A 13,533-nucleotide genomic window follows, 5' to 3' on the forward strand; every position below is an offset into this window, starting at 1 on the left:
CTAGGACACACCAAGGGCCTGACTTAGATGCGGTCGCAACTTTGATGGTGTTGGAACTGAGCAATTATCTGTAGACTGTGCATTCGTTGCGGCATCAGATACCATCAAAATGCTGCTCGGAGTTAGGAATCAGTCCCAGAGACAGATAGAGGCTGTTTAGTAGATACAAGTTCTGCACCGCAGCTTCTGTTGCTATTCTGTGTGGCCATGGAGGTAGTGATTCGAAGTCGCAATAAAATACGCAGTTGCTGAGCATCTACCATGGATAGTGTGGGCACGTACTGTATGTTCACTTGTGGATGGATCCTACATTTGCATTGCCTCGCAGTTCCGTTACTGAAAATTATTGCTGCTGCATTTGCATTGTGACCTCATCTGCATCAGGCCTGGAGACTGAGTTGGTAAAAAAAAAATGGTACTTGTGTATTATCACGGCGCCCATTATGTAGTTTGCGTAGTGGTGTATTGAGAATACCAATACACCACTATGCTGGCTACATAAACTATGTAACTTGTTCTGAAGCTGTGATAATACACAGTGCTTCATATCCCCACTATCCACGTCATAAAGTGTGGCGAGCCACCGAAGCGTGGCGAGTGCACACGGATACGCATCCCCTTGCAGGGCTCACTGCGCTCACCACGCTTCGGTCTCGGTGGCTCACTGCTCGCCACACTTTATAAAATGAACTCCACTCCCATGGATAGTGGGGATATGACGTTGTGTGTATGTTGTGCTTACCCTCGCCCAGCCATGGCATCCATCACGATCCACGCTGACTCCCCACTATCCACCGATGCATGGTCGTTCCCCGGCGGCAGCGTTCAGTCCCCCTCCTCCGGCAGTCACTTCCTGGCGCCAACGTTCAGTCCCCCTCCTCTGGCACTCGCAGCGGACAATGTACGCAATTAGCGTAGTGCCGCTGGGGGAGCAGGGAAACCATGTTATGCTCCCCAGGCACTACACTGAATTACGTACATTGTACATTACGTACATTGCTGGTGCCGAGGAGTGACTGCTGGAGGAGGGGGACTGAACGCTGCCACCGGGGAGTAACCGTGCATCAGTGGAGTCAGCGGGGATCGTGATGGACGCGGTGGCCGGCCCGGAGGAGGATAAGTATAAAGCACAACACACACACAATCAACAACTGTATTATCACGGCGCCGGCTACGCTGACAACGTACCTTTGGCTAAGTTGAAAACGTAGCATAGCCGGGCGCCGTGATAATACACAAGTACCAAAAAAATTATCCTCTTCTAATATAATGTACAGACGGCAAACTTTTTTTTATTCTATACTTAACTCTTTGAGCACCAATGTTGCTGTGAGCAATCCTCAAAATATCTGCTAAAATGGCCAGCATCGCTCACTAAAAAGAAAAGTCGCTGTGAGGGATGCTGGCATTTTTAACTAATATTTTAAGGATCTCTTGCAGCAACGTTGGCACTCAAAGGGTTAATAAAAACCCGTTTGCTTGGTAATTTTCACACCTTTTTTGACAAATTCCTTGGCACTCAAAATATTATGGCCACATTGTGACAGTGACCCCAGTGATCCAGACACATTCCAGGACCCACACATACTGTAAGGTGTATATATAATCTGAAGAAGTGGACATTGCACCTGATTCTGGTCGGCTCGGATCCCGGTGTGTTCGCACATGGGACGATGTTGAAGCACTGCACATGCTCATATTTGCTTATTCACATGTGCAGGGCTTCTGTGCGGGCGCCTTTAGAGACTTGCTTAGTCTCCATGGCGCTTGCATGATGGAGGTGGGCTGGGGGAGTTTGCATGTAAACTTGCTGCGTTTCCTTTGCGTATTTATTAAAATGCTGGGTGCGCCCAGGAAAATGCTGGGCTTCCTCGTGCGAATCCAGGCGGTCACAGGACATCAGCCGCTCAACTAGTTCTTGGACCCGGATGCCCAGAGAAGACCTAAAGATAGAAAAGCGGTAGAGAAAGAAGGGCGAGAGAGAGAATTGTTGTTGAAGCATGATAGAGAGAAAGTGTCAGGGAACATGTAATTACCCCATTCATACCACAAATGCCGGGGTCACTCCCTGGATTAGGAAGCAAAATCAGGGCCAATGTTATTTTAGTACACATCTCATCCCTCCATGGCTATAGTCCTGGATTCTCCTATGTCTTGATAAAGTGTGCAGTGCAACATTATGAGTATAATTATAGAGTTATGAAGAAGTGTACATACCCTAGTAGAATTTGTGATTTTCTGGCCATTTGTCAGAGAATATGAATGATAACTCACAAACTTTTCTTTCACTTATGGTTAGTGGTTGGGTGAAGCCATTTATTGTCAAACAACTGTGTTTACTCTTTTTAAATCATAATGACAACAGTTCTTAATACCATGTATTGCCCTTGTATTCCCTTTAACATCAATGACAGCTTGAAGTCTTTTGTGGTAGTTGTGAATGAGGCTCTTTATTTTCTCAGATGGTAAAGCTGCCCATTCTTCTTGGCAAAAAAGCCTCCAGTTCCTGTAAATTCTTGGGCTCTCTTGCGTGAACTGCACATTTGAGATCTCTCCAGAGTGGCTCAATGATGTTGAGGTCAGGAGACTGAGATGGCCACTCCAGAACCTTCACTATTCTGCTGTAGAAAATGACAGGTGAACTTGGCCTTGTGTTTTAGATCATTGGCATGTTGGAACGTCCAAGTATGTCCCATGTGCAGCTTCCGGGCTGATGAATGCAAATTTTCCTCCAGTATTTTCTGATAACATGATGCATTCATCTTGCTATCAAATTTGACCAAGTTTCTAGTGCCTTTGTAGCACACACATCTCCAAAACATCAACGATCCACCTCCGTGTTTCACAGTAGGCCTTGTTGACTCCTCTTCAAATGTAATGTTTATGGTTGTGGCTAAAAAGTTACATTTTGGTCTCATCACTCCAAATTACTTTGGTCCAGAAGTTTTGAGGCTCGTCTCTGTGCTGTTTGGAGTATTGTAAGCAAGATGCTTTGTAGCATTTGCGTAGTAATGGCTTTCTTCTGGCGACTTCTTAATTAGTTTGAACACTGCTTGGATATCTTTTTATATCCATGTCCTGTTTTATACAGTTTAATTACTTTTTCCCACAGATCCTTTGACAATTATTTTGCTTTCCCCATGACTCAGAATCCAGACACGTCAATGCAGCACTGGCTGAAAGATGCAAGGGTATTTCGGGAGACCAGAAACTCACTGACCTTTTACACACACACACACACACACACACACTGATTAAAAGCAAACAGATCACAGGTGAGGATGGTTACCCCAGGCTTGCCTACCCTTTCACTTTCAGCGGGAGGCTCCCGGTTTTTACAGGAACCGGGAGCCCCCTCTTTCCTCCCGGTTTTTGGGACCCGCCTCCATCGAAAGCCGGACTGTGAATGCACGCATCTTAAAATGGTCCTCGGGGAATACATCACAGCTGGCCACCGTGATTAGTGGTGGCCGAGCTGAAAGAAAATCACCCTAGTGTGGTTGATCAGCGGGAGTAGGAGAAACCACAGCTGACAGCCAGGGCTCTGCACTGCTGAGGCTGGCCCCGCCCACCACACTCAAAGCAGCTGCCAGGCTCTGTGTATCAGGGGGAAGCCCTGCTTATACCTCTTCCTGCTCCTATGCCTGTCTTCGGTGAGCTCCGCTGCCTGCTCCACTGTGTGTGTGTGTACTGGCTGTAATATGGGGTGCTGTGTATAATTTAATAGAATGGTGTGTGTAATGTAATAGCAGTGTACTGGCAGTGTATGTATGGGGGAGCTGTGTGTAATGCAGGGCTCAACAAACCCCGGGGCCAGGTAGCCATGGTGACCAGACCCTGCCGGTGACTAGATTTGGCAGGCATCAGATCATGCTGGGAAGAGTGGTGGTTTGTGTTAATGCACCAGCCGGGCAGAGTGGGGGACAATCCACCTGGCTCCGACTGTGTCAGATCGAGTCCACAGTGTGGAGATGGCTCGTGACCATTCGGAGCTTGTGCTTTGGGAGTCAAGCAGGGGCAACAGCTGTGGCTGTCGGACCACAAGCTCCAATTGGCCCTAAAGCTGTCTTGAGTTTTGAAATAGCCGCTGACCTGATCTGATACAGCCGGAGCCAAGCGAATTGTCCCCCACTCTGCCCGGCTTTTTTTCATTACCCTTTCATCCTGGCTCCTACATTTGTAAACATTTGCTAAGCCCTGGTGTAATGTAATAGCGTGTATGTAATGGGGGAATGTGTGTAATGTAATATAGTGGTGTGTACTGACTGAAATATGAGGGGAGAGTTGTGGGGTAGATGTGCGTAATGCATACTTATTTATATGTATAGGCAGCAAGAGAGGCAGAAGTTTTCTTTCACATGTTTAGTGCAGTGTTACAGGAAGCAACATCCGTAACTGAATCAGGCCCAAAGTGGTCCAGAGTTTTCGTCTGCCACTGCAGGAAAACTTCATAGTGGCCAATCCGTGCGCCCATAGGTGAAGTTAGACATGCCCTCTGGGCGGAGCATGACACACCTTCTGCATTCTTTTAGCAGCTCAAATCTCCCTGAAACTCGTTTTCAAAAGTAGGCAAGTATGGGTTACCTTTAGTAGCCATTCAAACCCGTTTGTGTCAACTTGTGTGCATTTTATCAGGCCAAAATCTCAAGGCTATGCAAACTTTTGATCAGGGTCATTTGGGTAGTTTCTGTTGCCCTTATGATTTAAAAAGAGTAAACACAGTTGTTTGACAATAAATGGCTTCACCCAACCACTAACCATGAGTGAAAGAAAAGTTTTTGAGTTACCATTCATATTCTCTGACAAATGGCCAGAAAATCACATTCTGCTAGGGTATGTACACTTATGAGCACAACTGTATTAGACATGCCCCAGCACACCGTAGAGTATCAATCTGATGATCACTGTCTCTCCTATACAAATGTGGTGATCAGTAAATGATACTGTAAATGTCCTCCATATATGAAGTATCCTTTCCATGATGTAAGCCCCACATTAGTCCTCCATTTTTTTTTAGTGATGCAGTGCTGATAGATTATGTTCTGTATTCCTGTGCAAACTATATTTTATTATGACTTCATACTCTTGGAAACATTCTGACACCTCAAAGGAATCCACTTTCCAACAGGTTACTACGCTGTGTTGCGTCATCACCTAACGTTGTATATTTATATCTGGAACATTCACCATCCACTGAGCATCAACTTTCTGAAAGTCCTAATAGACTGTTGCTTAGAGACGACTTTAGAAATTGCAGTTTAGGATTACGGTACTAGAACATACCATCTTTTACCATAATACTGAAAGAGGGCATAGCTTTCCTGCCTGCTAAACACGGATCTCACAGAATCTATCTTGGGAGCACCCTAAGGTCCCCATACACTTATGCAACGTCTCCAAGGGGAGAAGTCACATGTGATTTCCCTTGAACTGCCCGGAAACTTTGTGGCTGTCAGGATGACATACAAAGTTGCCTTATGCAGTCCTTTTGCATATTATGTATTGAATGAGAGCCCAGCCCCTGCTACTGGAACTGATTCAATGCACAGGGCAGCGCATCCATTTGGAATTAAAACACATGCGATTTGACACCTTTCATCCAATTTCTCAGCCCGATGTGTCTGAATCTAATGAAAAGGGCCCAATTGCACCAGTGCATGTGCACCTTAAGCTGATTCCTGCCCATACATAACTTAGCCAAACTGTAATATTGCTGGCTATGGTATGTGAAGGCTAATTTATTGCAATTTATGTCTTGCTATTGATATCTTACTAAAGCTAAACCTTAATTCTTTGGGTCTGCTGTGACAAGATATCATCATAAATATTATTATACATACGGGGTGACGTTTATTAGAGGTCGATGTTGGGTTTTTGGTGATTTTTATCGCAAAAACGGCCGTTTTCGCACTTTTCCCGAATTCGCATAATTAATGAGATGCGAAAATCTGCAAAAAATGCGGGATTTGCCGCGAAATCGCACTTTCTGAAAGTGCGGGGTTTTTTAAACTCCGGAATTCGCATCCAGATGTTTTCCCCATTGAAAAATATACAATTTGCATATTTAATGAGATGCGAATTTGGAAATTGGCAAAAAAAATGGTCTAAACGGCAAAAAAAAATAGACCTGATCCTGACTGGCGATTTTGTCAGAACCATGCACAGATCATTGTGATCTGTCTATGGTTCTTTGGTAAAATATGTATTAAAGTAAAAAAAAAAAAATGGCGTGAGGTCCCCCCTCCTGTACATAACCAGCCCCGGGCTCATTGAGCCGGACCTGGTTCCAAAAATAAGGGGGACAAAAAGCGTAGGGGTCCCCCGTATTTCTGAAACCAGACCCAGACTTTTGGACCGGTCCTGGTTCCAAAAATACGGGGGACAAAAAATCTGGGGGTCCCCCGTATTTTGAAACCAGCACCGGGCTCCAACAGCCCGCAGTGTCATGCCACAGCCGGGGGCCACTTTTTACATAAGGTCCCCCGGCCGTACCATGAGCACCGTGGCTGGTCAGCCTTGGACGGGGTATCTGGAGGAGTGGGGACCCCCCCCCCCATAAAAGGGGTCCCCCCCCCTAGGCTTCACCCGTCCAGGGCTGAAGCCCGGGGCTGTCACCGGCGTCCCTGGCCATTGGACGCCGGCCTGATAGGGTTAAATTAACATTCCTAACATTGCTTAATACAGGAGAACTACAAGTGCCAGCAGACCTCCCCCGCATGCTGGGACTTGGAGAACCACAAGTCCCAGCATGCGGGGCATTAATGGGCCCGCTGGGACTTGTAGTCCACCTGTAAAAAGAATGTTAGAATAAAACACACACAGAAAAGTAAAACTGTATTACATACACATCCACACACTTCAATTTTACACCACTATACATACCGATCCAGGATCCAGCGCTGGTCTCCCTTCTGCAGCAGAGCCGGCTCCCCCCGCACTGACAGCGGGGACAACCCGATGCAGCTAACAGCTTCTGTCACGTTGTCCCAGCGCAACAGAGGCTGAGAGCGTGATTGGGCGATGCGTTTCCATGGAGACGCATAGCTCAGCCCTGATTGGCTGAGCTATGCGTCTCCATGGAGACACATAAGCCGAAGACGCTCTCAGCCTGTGTCGCGCTGGGACAGCGCGACTGAAGCTGTTAGCTGCATCGGAGAAAGCCGGTTGTCCCCGCTGTCAGTGCGGGGGGAGCCGGCTCTGCTGCAGGAGGGAGACCAGCGCTGGATCCTGGATCGGTATGTATAGTGGTGTAAAATTGAAGTGTGTGGATGTGTATGTAATAAAGTTTTACTTTTCTGTGTGTGTGTTTTATTTTAACACTCTTGGACTACACAGGTGGACTACAAGTCCCAGCGGGCCCATTAATGCCCCGCATGCTGGGACTTGTGGTTCTCCAAGTCCCAGCATGCGGGGGAGGTCTGCTGGCACTTGTAGTTCTCCTGTATTAAGCAATGTTAGGAATGTGAATTTAACCCCATCAGGCCGGCGTCCAATGGCCAGGGACGCCGGTGACAGCCTCGGGCTTCAGCCCTGGACGGGTGAAGCCTGGAGGGGACCCCATTATTGGGGGGGTCCCCACTCCTCCAGGTACCCTGTCCAAGGCTGACCAGCCACGGTGCTCATGGTAAGGCCGGGGGACCTTATGTAAAAAGTGTCCCCCGGCTGTGGCATGACACTGCGGGCTGTTTTCAAAATACGGTGGATCCCCAGATTTTTTTGCCCCCCGTATTTTTGGAACCAGGTCCGGCTCAATGAGCCCGGGGCTGGTTATGTACAGAAGCGGGGACCTCACGCCATTTTTTTTTTTTTAAATGACAAAATCGCACATTTCACCAAAATCGCACCTTTTCATGACTAAAAATCGCACTTTTTCATTCCGAAAATCGCCCTATATCGCTCTTTCTCGCACTTCTTATGCCGGAATACACACCTCATTAAATATGCGAATTCGCGGCAAAAATGCGATTTTAAAAAACGGCGATATAGGGCGATTTGAGAAAAAATCGCATTTTCTCAAAAACGGTCAAACCACTAAATCTCGCCCACTGTGTTTCTAGAAGGTGATTTTTGGTGATTATCCCTTTTTCTCCCTTCATTCTTAATCTTTAAAACGGTACCTCATTTATGGATGTTGGTTAAGTTCTCCGCTTCTGACGAATTGTTAATTTAGAATTGCACATTGTATTGTTTGTTAAATATTCAGTATCGCTCACTAAGCAATGGTCGATTTAACTACGCCCGTTGGGCAAAGGTATGCCTGCCGCCCCACGAATACGTGAGCACATCCCCTCACATGCAGCCAAGAGAAATCATTCAATGGATTTCTCTCCCCTTTGGAAATAAGTCGGTGAACACACACTGTACTTTTATGTCTGCTGCTATCTGACGAAGATGGGGGCGGTTGCTGACTTTATATGATGTCCGCCGGCCGCCCCGAGTGCGGAGAACGACATGCCTGCATTTACAGGGGATCGCTCATGCTTGGGACCACCTAGCATATAAATTTCCGCTACAATCATATTGCAGAAATCGCTGCTGTTGCAGCAATAAGAGTAGCTCCCTGCCTGACTGCGAAGCAGATGCCGCGCCATCTTTTCCGTTGCAGGGACAGCCTGACGCCATGCAGCCATCCTGAAATCAGTCTAGAAAGTTGCATACTTCTACAATGTGATCGCACTCTGATGTTTCATGTATGCGCACTATCGTCTGATAGCAGTTTTTGGATTCCTGCAGGACTTCTTGAATTAGCCCCAGTATGCAGATTTAAATACTAAATAAAATGTAGTATACACTTTACTACAGCGATTTCAGCCCATACCGCCCCTGTGTGTACACAGCTTTACAATCCTCTTGCTCAAAGAGAGATAACCGTAGCCTACTACTGTGTGTAATCCATCTGAAAACGAGTAAGGGACTCTCATGAAGGTCTCATAGAACTCCATGAATATTAGGTTTGTGCACAATACAAACTTAAAATGGTTTTGTTCCTATGATTTAAAACAAATAATATGAAGAGCCAATTCAATTAGCAGTGGTAATTTACTGCACCGGGGAAAGGGTAGTAGCCTTTTTCGCTGCGCTGTAGATTACCTACTAACATGCGTAGCGCTAGGAACCCCCAATATACAGAGAAGCCTTGACGTGGCTTCGGGGCATATCATACAGCCAGGGCCGTCTTAACAGCAGTGTGTTCCCTGGGCAAAGCAATGCACTGGGGCCCTTACCCATTCTCTACTCCTAGGGGTGGGGGGTGCTATCAGCAGCAGCTTTGATGTCCCACGTGTGGCAGGGGGTGCTCTATCTTCCACTCAACATGTAGGACCTGGAGCAGTAACTTCTGCTTATTACTATTTTACTGCACAGGTGGTGGGAGGGTGACACTAACGTGTGGATAGGGGCACTGAGCTGAATAAAGGGTCCCTTGTTAATGACTTCCAGGGAGGTAGGGGGTGTTGTATACGCAGGGAAGGGTTGAATAATGGAGCGGGCTTAATATTCGTCATTTTCCGGTGGAAGGGCAGCTTGTTTGACTGCAGATATCGCCATTATCTGGAAATAGATTTCTTAGCCTTAAATAGTATAAAAACCTAGAGTCACAACTTTCAGGAGGTGCTGGGAACTTAGGGATCAGAGATCAGGAGCCAGAGCAATCCATTGTCAAAAATATAAAACTGTACACCAGACATTTGGAGCTGGAGCAGGGACCGGCTGCTGGAAGGCTGATATCTCTGGTTCTCGGCATGATAGAGACAAGCCGCTAGTGTCGACATAAAGAGGAGATTCCCACCTTTCGGAAAATACACTCAGAAAAACTCTAAGTCAGAGAGAACCTGAGAAATCTGACTGGGAATTGCAATTAGCAGGTCAGATGTGGACTGCTGTTTTGAAGTTGGATATCTCCAGTTCCCCAGGGCCGATTTTCAAAATTCTGGTATCCCTGGAAAAAGGGGATCCTCAGATCCCTGGGCAAGTGCCCATTAAGCCCATATGAAAAGACGGCCCTGCATACAGCTGCGCAGGTATATGTAACCAATATCTCTAAATTCTATTATCATGTAGTGTTCAAGATTGGTTACTAATACTATTCGGTGAGCTGGGGGAAACAATGTCTTGTATACTTACTCAGTATTAACCCCTCCCTCATGCACCTGAGTAATATTACTGAACTAATTGAGCATCTACCGCTATCTGTATGTTAACCTATAGAATCCTGGAAATGTTGCCATCGCTACAGTATGGGTTTAACAGGTTTGCAGCAACCCCACATTTAAAGCAGATTTCAGTTTGAGCCTCCTCTGGCTCAGACAGAAATCCCCACTAACTGCAGCCTGCTGAGAAACTGTGGGCTATAATTGAATAGCTCCATCAGATCAATTAGCCAGTGGTAATTAACCATGGATAATTGAATTTGGCCCTTGGGTATAAGACATGTATACAGGTACTTGTAAATGTTTGTCAACTTTTCAATGCTGAATACTAAATAAGGGAATCCTGTAATACCCCTTTTACACCAAACTAATATCCTGGGTTATATCCAGGTCGGGCCTCACTGTAAACAGTCCCTTGAAAAATATCCCAAGTCCTGTGCCCCAGCAATCCCTCACAGGAAATGTGGGTTGAACCTGGCAAGCATTCTGGTTCTGTGGCAGTGTGAACAGTCCTGACCCTGGATATTTGACCTGGCTTTTAAAGAGAGCCACTGATTGCAGCTACTGGGGAGCTGTTGGATGAAGACATACATCAGTGCCCTGCAGACAGCACACAGTGGCATGGTAGAAGGGATCCTGTTGCCTGCAGCACAGCTATGCCTCCAAAGACTGCAGAACCAATCCAATGCCACTCTTTCCAATTATAATAGTCAGTGGGATTGTCAAAGGGGGGATGGGGATGTGGGTCCCATCTATGGCACCAGCACACTGCAGATACCCACGCCTCAGGAAGCCTTGTATGGTTTAATCTAGGCAGTGCCTTTCAAGCAGGGAGAAAAAGCACTGGTACAGGTTATCCACCATTGCCTGCGTCACCTACTAGATGATTTTGCAGACTAGCAATCCTAAATAAAGAGGAGCATGTGTGGTACTCTCTGGGGGCAGTGTACCATCAAAGGGCAATGGCTAATCTTCTGTTTGGGGCAATGGGCTGTGTGTATGCGGATTGCGGGCCATATGCATGTGCATCGATAATTGGCCACTGTGCGAATTCACAGTGATGTAGTCAGGTCTGAAACAGGCCCAATGTTATTTCCAGTGCTTCTCCAACCGATAATTGTAGTATGTGTTGTGGGTACCAAGACAGGAGAGAAATGTGCAGTACATAGTGTACACTGTGTAATATAAGTGAAACAATCAACCAATCACCCAGCAAGTGGTATGCTCACCATTTGGTGTACAGAATTGCACCTTGGGTAAAACAGCACCGATACCCAGTTTGCAATGTTGTCTCCAGCAATTCCAGCTGTTGTAGTGCTCAGTGAGTATATGGAATACAATGGGAGAAAAACATTGTGATCTCTGTGGTAAAGGATGGACCCACCTGATAAAGATTTATTGGTCTATACCAGCGGTCTCCAACCTTTGTTGCGGTGTGAGCTACATTCAAAAAAAGGAAACCTCTGGAGGAGCTACTATAGTTTCCGTACTGAATATGATAGATTTTCTATAAGAATTCTGAGGCAGATATAATTTATATTTAGTTATAGAAACTTTTGTCTAATAAATACATTTTATTGTAAATCTAAAACCCCATAAAAGAAGAATTGACAACCAGTGCTGCACCTCTAACTCGCAGGGATGTGAGACGTCAGATGTGTTGAATGAGTGGTGCCATGCCCGGACGCAGATGCCGGATGTGGGGAATGAATGAAGCCGGGATGCTGGATGGCTCCATGCCTGGAAGCTGGATGAGCTACCCGAACTACGCCGGCGAGCTACTGGTTGGGTCTACACTCACACTGCGAAAGACATATGTTTGCTGTGGACCAGTGGCGTAAGTTCATACCAGTGGCCCGGAGGCAAGATAAATGTTGGTCCCCCCATCGAATAGATAGACAGACAGACATACAGATATAGTGAGCAGTGGGGCACTATATGGCTTGCTCGTATTGGTGCAGAGCTCCTGGGAGCTCACCGCTGTGTCAGTAGTGCGTCTGTCCATTCACAGCCAGTCAGCTAAACTGTTTAACCACATCTCCATTCATATGTGAATTGATGATGCCAGTGCCGCATGTACTGTAATGTTAGGCTGTGAGAGTGGAGGGTAGGGTAAAGCTACCGGAGGAAAGGCTAGGGTTATGGTAAGGCAGCAGGAGGGAAGGTTAGGGGAGAGGTTATACTAAGACTGCAAGAGGAGAGGATTTGTGGATGTTAAGTTAAGACAAAGGAAGGGGAAGTTAGGTGTGAAGTTAGGGTAAGGCTGTGGGAGGGGAGGCTAGGGTTAGGGGAGAGGATAGGGTAAGGCTGCAGGAGGGTAGCAGATTATCTGTCTCTGCCTGTAGCCCAATCCCTTCTCCTCCCCTGCTCTTTATAAGCTCTAAACCCACGGATGCGTATGAGCCATAGGCAGGGGAAGTGATTAGGGATAAGGCTCCTAGCTCTGGATGGTAGCTGCTCACAGTTTGCGGTCTCCTGCAGGGTGCTGGCTGCTAGAAGCTGCAGGGGAAGCTGAGGGCCATCTCCACAGTTCAGAGGAGCATGTGATGGGCTCTCCTCCAGTCAAAGCTTGTTATGCCTACTGAGCTGCTCATTGTAATGGAAGCTAGGGCATTGCAATGTCATATATTACTGGAGCAATGTAATGTGGTACACTGAACGTGCTCATTAGCGCCCAGTTTAGCAACCTGACTACACTAACTGGCGCAATGCAAAATGTCCAATTTGAGCCCACAAATGGGTTCTTTTTTGCACATTTCAGCTCACCACCCTGTGGGAGGTGGGGGGGGGGTGCAAGCTGAAGTGCATGCAGGAGATTCACCTGCCGGCGAATTACCCTTTACATGTCATAATGCGTACTGGGGGTGCTGGTGTTGCATAATGAATACCGGCATCCTCACAATGCGACTGTGAACTAGGACACTTCTATTGTTCATTTAATAAACTAGGGCAGGGGTCCTCCAACTATTTCGCTCTGGGACCCCATCAGACAATAAAAATAATGACAGGACCCCAGCAAGTTACTGCAGAAGGCCATCACGTCACATGTGTAGTCCGCAGACAGCACCTACATGGCAGCATTGTGGAGGCACAAAATGATGGGAGGAGTCTGAAGTAACAGACAATTCAACTGACTTTTCAGACTCCTTGAATCACTGACTGAGATTAGAAAAGTCATCAGTCTGATGGTCAGCAACATGGAGTTGCGACCCCATGCGGAGAAGGTCAGGACCTACTATGAGGTCAGGGCCCACAGTTTGAGAAAAGGTTCTTAAATGCATGTTATGGGAGGAATTACATTATTAAATACAGGTTGAGTATCCCTTATCCAAAATGCTCGGCACCAATAGAATTTTGGATAACGGATTATTCCGCATTTCAGGAT

Source organism: Crinia signifera, chromosome 4, assembly GCF_055691185.1.
Source record: "Crinia signifera chromosome 4, ASM5569118v1, whole genome shotgun sequence".
Taxonomy (NCBI): Eukaryota; Metazoa; Chordata; class Amphibia; order Anura; family Myobatrachidae; genus Crinia; species Crinia signifera.